At 32.7% G+C, this 6,223-nt stretch overlaps 1 protein-coding gene across 2 annotated transcripts in view; it reads left to right on the top strand.

Moving 5' to 3' along the window:
* IRSp53 (Insulin receptor substrate 53 kDa) overlaps positions 1 to 6,223 on the top strand; it is a 131,341-nt gene that overhangs the window by 10,563 nt on the left and 114,555 nt on the right. The gene's annotated exons all lie outside the window — the stretch shown is intronic.

Genomic DNA, 6,223 nt, shown 5'->3' with positions numbered 1-6,223 from the left:
TATATATATATATATATATATATACAGAGTGTTCGAAAAGTATCGGGATCCTTCAGTATTTCGGAAACTAATCATTTTCGAAAGAAATGTTTCAGACAAAAGTTGTAAGATTTAAAAAGATCTATTTACTGGTCTTATTAGTTTGACCTTGGGTTTTCAAAATGGAGAGCATTTTAAAAACTTATAAATATGTATTTATTTTTTAAAGTACATTATTTTTAAAATACCCTGGTATTTTAAATATAATTTTTTAAAGTACATTACTTTTAAAATACCCTGGTAGAAATTTCATGCATTTTTTGAGCAGTTACTAAACAATTATACCAACTTCTGTCTAGTAACTGAGAAGAAAAACTACTTAGAATCCTAATCAGGAAGTAACGCTTTGCTTGCAATTACTGCATACAAAAGTTGCATAAAATCTAAATCCAGTTACTGAATAGAAACACAACAAATAATGGATGTTAAATTGATTTATAAGCAAGCTGTTCATGAAATGGACAATTTTGCCCTAGTAATATTTCATATTTTGTAAATGCTTGTTGATTGTAAAATTTTAAGGTTATGAGAGTGCAAGAGAAATCTGTTGTACATAATATATTTTGTACTAAAAAAAGCATAATATATATTATATACCAAAGATTTTCTGCACTATGGCTCTTACACACACAGCAAATGTATCAAAAATACATCTTAGAGATATCTTAAAGATATATTTGGGATATGTGATATCTTTAGGATATCTGTTTGATGTATTTCGGAAATTTTTGCTGTGTGGGTATAACCTTAAAATTTATTCTTATATTCGGATTGCATAAATTATGAAAACTTTTACATCTTCTTTCAAAAAATTTTAAAACAAGATTTAAAGACTAATCTCAATAAAATTTGACAACGTTCAATTTCACAAATCTTTTTTTTGCAACGACTGCACGCATGATCTAATAATAAATTTTCTAAACAGGTTTTATACCAACAAGTAAACCTACGGAGGTGTCATTCATCGATTTTAATGAAACTTTGCATATTTGTAGAACTTTGAAAAATATTTGACACGTTTTTTTTTATCTGCAATGGTCCACTCTGAAGGGTGAAAACTACCCCTTAAAGGTAAGGGATAGATTTAACATATTAGGTGAAATAAGTTAAAAATTTTTAAAAGTAAAATGTGTTAGAGGGCTTTTGGGGTTACTGAAACTGAATCTTATGTCAAAAGTATGAAATTCAAAATGGCGGATCCAATATGGCATCCATATACATTAAAATTTTTATTAGTTTTTATCAAAATGAGTAAATTTTAAGAATTCTTGTCATCACAAAATTAAAATTTCCGATTTTCGATGATTTTAAATATAGTATTAAAGATATAAAATTCAAAATGGCGGTCTCAATATGGCAGCTATATACGTTAAAATTTATAATTTTTGCAAAAAATGTATTGATACAAGGCCCTTACCTTTCAAGGTGCTTTTTTACAGTGAGTCCTCTTGCCTCTCACCTTTCGGGGTACAATTTTTTTTCAACTCTGTTGAAAAAACGTAAACATCAGACCGCTCCTATCTACAGTGTACGTATGCGTCAGTGAAAACGGAAAACTTTTGTGTACGTCCACCGCGTCTACTCATGATTGCACGTGGCACGTAGAGAAAATTTTAAATTTCATATTTTTGACATAAGATTTAGTTTCAGCGACCCCAAAAACCCCTTAACCCATTTTACTTTTTAAAATTTTAAACTTTTTTTTGTCTCATATTATACGAAATAAGTATCTGGACGATATATTGGATCGGCCATTTTGAATTTCATACTTTTGACATAAGATTCAGTTTCAGAGACTCTAAAAACTCTTCCTAACACATTTTACTTTTTAAAATTTTCAACTTAATTCACCTAATATGTTAAATATATCCCTTACCTTTAAGGGGTAGTTTTTACCCTTCAGAGTGGACCATTGCAGATAAAAAAAAATACGTGTCAAATATTTTTCAAAGTTCTACAAATATGCAAATTTTCATTAAAATCGGTGAGTGACACCTCCGTAGGTTTACTTGTAAGAATAAAAAGTTCATAAGTTAAGTAATCAAATAATTCTCTCAGCGGTTTATCCCTCGTTTTAATACTTTTAATTTTTATATATGCACATTATATATGATGCGTGCATTATCAACTAAATTACTATATTACAAGATCTTTGAAAAAATCAGCCCAAATGTTGTATAGTAAACTAAATAAAACTTTACTCAGTTTTTGTCCAGTTTCTACGCATTATTTTAACTAATAATTTAATCTATTAATACTAGACAATAACTGGGCAGTGTCTACGCACAAATTGCACAAATTTTTACTAGGAAAACTGCTTCAATCACTGAATAAAGTTCTATCAAGTTTTTGTCCATTTCCTACTCAGCATTGGCACAATTAATGAGAATACAGTAATATTAGATAGTAACTGGATACATATCTAGGAAGACTGTATACATTTCTACCAGAGATACTACTTACAGCTTTTGTCTGCCAATTGCGGGTGATCCGAGACACCCTGTATATATCTATAAAAATTCGGTGCTATTTACCGTTTTCAGAAAATCTCACTTTTTACATTTACAATCAAATGGTTGTATCTCACTTTGGATCTTTCAATCCATTAGTAGCTGGCTGTGGAGGGACATGTTAAAGTTATTGAAGAACATTATATCGCTGATGAAGACTCAAAAGTGAATTGGAACGCTCGAATTCCGAGTATAACAATTATTCTTGCTTAAGTATTGAAATTACATTTTAAGATTAATCGTGCTCTGTTTATCGCGTTTCACTCTCATTTGCCTAAATTTCTCATTGCGAATTATTTTCAAATCTGCATCTAGCTAACGTTTTACTTTAGCAAAATAATCACCAAAATTACATTTCAAAATATAAAATTATAATGATTTAAATATTTAAAACGTTCAGATGCATTTTCTGGAAAACTTTGTTTTTTTTTTTATATTGTTGTAACAAATTAGTGATATGATTCAACGAGCTAATAGTGCTTGTCATGCGCTTCAGTTCGTTGTCCTGATTTATTTATGGTTATTTACTCGCTTTATCCGCTCGCAGCCGCTCATTTCCAATCTCTGCCGCCAAGAATGATCGGATATTGATACTTCGATATTAGCAATCGAGCGCGAGCGTGGGATATCGATATTTTAAAGCGTCGCTAGTCACGTCCGCCTGTTAAATTCGCGAAAGTTTGCAGAGCGCGTCGGTGATTAGAGAGATTAAAGGGAAACATTTTATCGTAAACGATTCGAGAGAATTTAATTCGCTTGAAAGCTTTCGGGGTGAGCGAGCGTTTGCAAAGTTGTATCGGCGAAATGCGCGAACGAGCGAATTCGCGACCGAGAGAGAGAGAGAATGAGGTGGAAAGCAGCGTTTTCGATAGGCCGCGTTGAATTTTGCGGCGCTTTCATCGTTTAATCGAATCTTCTGCTACGTATTGAGATCGCGGATCGAACACGCGCCGCATCGATCGGCGTGATTTAACAAATCGAACGAGCGAGCGCACCGCCGTTACTCGCAACATTTCGTTCATCGAATCACGTTATCGTTTGATTACACATTTCGAATGGATTGATAATTTCGGCGGCGGAGAACCGTCCCGCTGTGTTCCGGGAACTTTTATTCGCTCCCGATTTTTTTTTAATACATCTGGCGAAATTCAATTAAAAAAGACGCGTTCCTTGATTACGTAGAGTTACGTGAAAATATTCCCTCTCCTTTCTCCTCCTCTCTTTCTTTCTCTATCGATACTAATTTAATGTAAAACGTGAAAAATAACGGACAACAAACTGACAAATTACTCGGGCCGTTCGGGATTATTGATAAATTTTAAACAGCCCGGGCGAACTTTGTGAATTCGGAGTCGCACGGATTAATTTATGAAACGTCAATTTATTAATTAAACACGCTCGGCCGGGCACGGTGAGTCGAGCAGCCGCTTTATTATTAATCGGTCTATTATGTTACATACGCCCGCGGAGGCGCGGCAATTGATATTTCGTTTGCAGTCGTCGGTTCACTCTTTCGTACTTCGCACATGACACTCTCACAATCGCCGCTCGTTCTCGTCGTGACGTCAAACCGTCCGATGCAATTGCAATTATTTGCGGCGTTTTACCTTTCGCGTCTGTGTACCTTGTTAAAATACACCCCGTATTCGTTCGGAGCGTTGGAAATTACGCGTGAAACGTGCGCGCCAATTTTTCTTAATATATCATAAGTTCGATGATATTTTTTTTCTCACTCCCAATTTTTCAGACACACCGTTGAGTAGGGATCCGTCTGTTTCTGTCAGCGACACGCGCGTTGAGTAATGCGTTATCGAATCGTCAGTCGCACTTGCGATCATTTAGAAAAATGTTCGTGTTTTCCCGTGTTGAAATTTTGACGCTACTTTGACATTCTTAAGGATAGTTTGAACATAATTAAATGAATTAGGGAAATAATTACAGTATTAACTCTCTTTTAATTTTCTACATTTAATTTTAACTTTCCTGCTACAATTTCAAGCACATAACTCTAAGAGAAGTAATATGAGTTATTAGATTTAGATTACAATCTTAGTTTGATATTAATTAATAGAAGTTAGGTATGTGGCTTTTCTTTTAAACGTTTAATTAGAAGGAACTTTTTGAATCCGTTATTAGGATATATTTATTTATAATTTTTACTTTTAACATTGAGAATGACTTAGTAATGGTCGAAATATTTGTTTTTCATGTATATTGTAAGTTATTTATGGAATAACTTGCTTTTGCTTTTAGCCCTTATACAAATTTGATTTTATTCAATTGAGCGTCGTTTAACGATTTTTTAAATTTTAACGTTACCTTGAAGCTATGGATGTTCTTAAAATTCTGATGTTACTTTGACACTTATTGTTAGATGTTCCACAGTTAGAAAAAAATCCTATATAGAAAAAACAATTTTTAAGTATCTAAAAATTGAATTAGATATAAAAATTGTGTTGAATCATCAAAATAATCATGTAGAACGTTTGAATGTTGATAACAATGCTGCAAAAAATTTTAGCATACTTGCAACTAGTTTAAATGTTTTATGTAATTATTTTGATGGTCCAAGCATCTATTTTCAGATTTGTATCTAGCTAAATTTTTAGATACTTTCGCAAAATTGTTCTTTCGTGTACTTAAATATTACGCTGATGATATTTCTTTATACGATTTACTTAGGAAGGAAATTTAAATGCAAATTTATTGATACTCTCGTAATTATATTTTTATACGTAATTAACGAGAAAGATTCAATGCGTTCCTGGATCATCGATCCGTGAACAACTTTAACGCGCGGTTTGTAGATCCACGTCGAGAGATAAAAGCGGCGAAGTTATGCGGCTCTCCTGTAACCGCTCGCGCATACCGGGTGTCCTTGCGGAATGAAAGTACTTGGGAAACGTGACCTCTCCCGTTCCATGTATGAGTAATGCCTATGCCTAGCCTGTGCTCAGCCTAAGCGGCGTTTCGAGATTCCAACCGGCTGGTCACAATCGAACGAGGAATGCGCTTTTCTATTAGCGATCATTATCATAAAAACATACTAACAGATAAATAGCTAGGTGGATATGCGTAGAGAAATGCCATTGGAGTCAAAGACCTGCGAGAGAATTCGCAGATTTGTCTATTTTAAAATTCGTAATCCTAGAAAGTCATGGATCCATATACTATCTCATTCAGAGAAAAATATATAGTAACTGTAAAAGTGATAGTTACAGGTTTTACATGTGCATTAGTCTATTTAACTATGTGCATTAATTTTACATATATTTATATAATTGTCATCTTTTATATACAGTTGCCGTTACTTATGTTTTTTCTGGATGCAAATATTAATCTAATTTAAGGCGACAGCAGTTCGAATATTATTGTAGTTATTAACATTATTATTTTACAATAACTTTTTATTTACTGTTTTGTTACTTATTTTACTATCATCAATGTACAAAATACAACTATAAGAGAAACTGTTAACATCCGTTTGTAGTGTAGTTTAACTTTTAATCTCGGTTCAACTAATTCTTTATCTTCTTCTAATTTCAATATAAGAATTAAAAAAAGATGAAGAATAAGTTGAATGAGAGATTGAAGTTAATCCGCTTTGGTGGAAATAAGTCTATACGCTGCCTACAAGTATGTATATACATATATATATATATATATATATATAT

The sequence above is a fragment of the Trachymyrmex cornetzi genome, unplaced genomic scaffold, assembly GCF_001594075.2.
Source record: "Trachymyrmex cornetzi isolate Tcor2-1 unplaced genomic scaffold, Tcor1.1 scaffold371, whole genome shotgun sequence".
Lineage (NCBI taxonomy): Eukaryota > Metazoa > Arthropoda > Insecta > Hymenoptera > Formicidae > Trachymyrmex > Trachymyrmex cornetzi.
The sequence above is the reverse complement of the archived record's forward strand: the minus strand, read 5'-3'. Positions and strand labels throughout refer to the sequence as shown.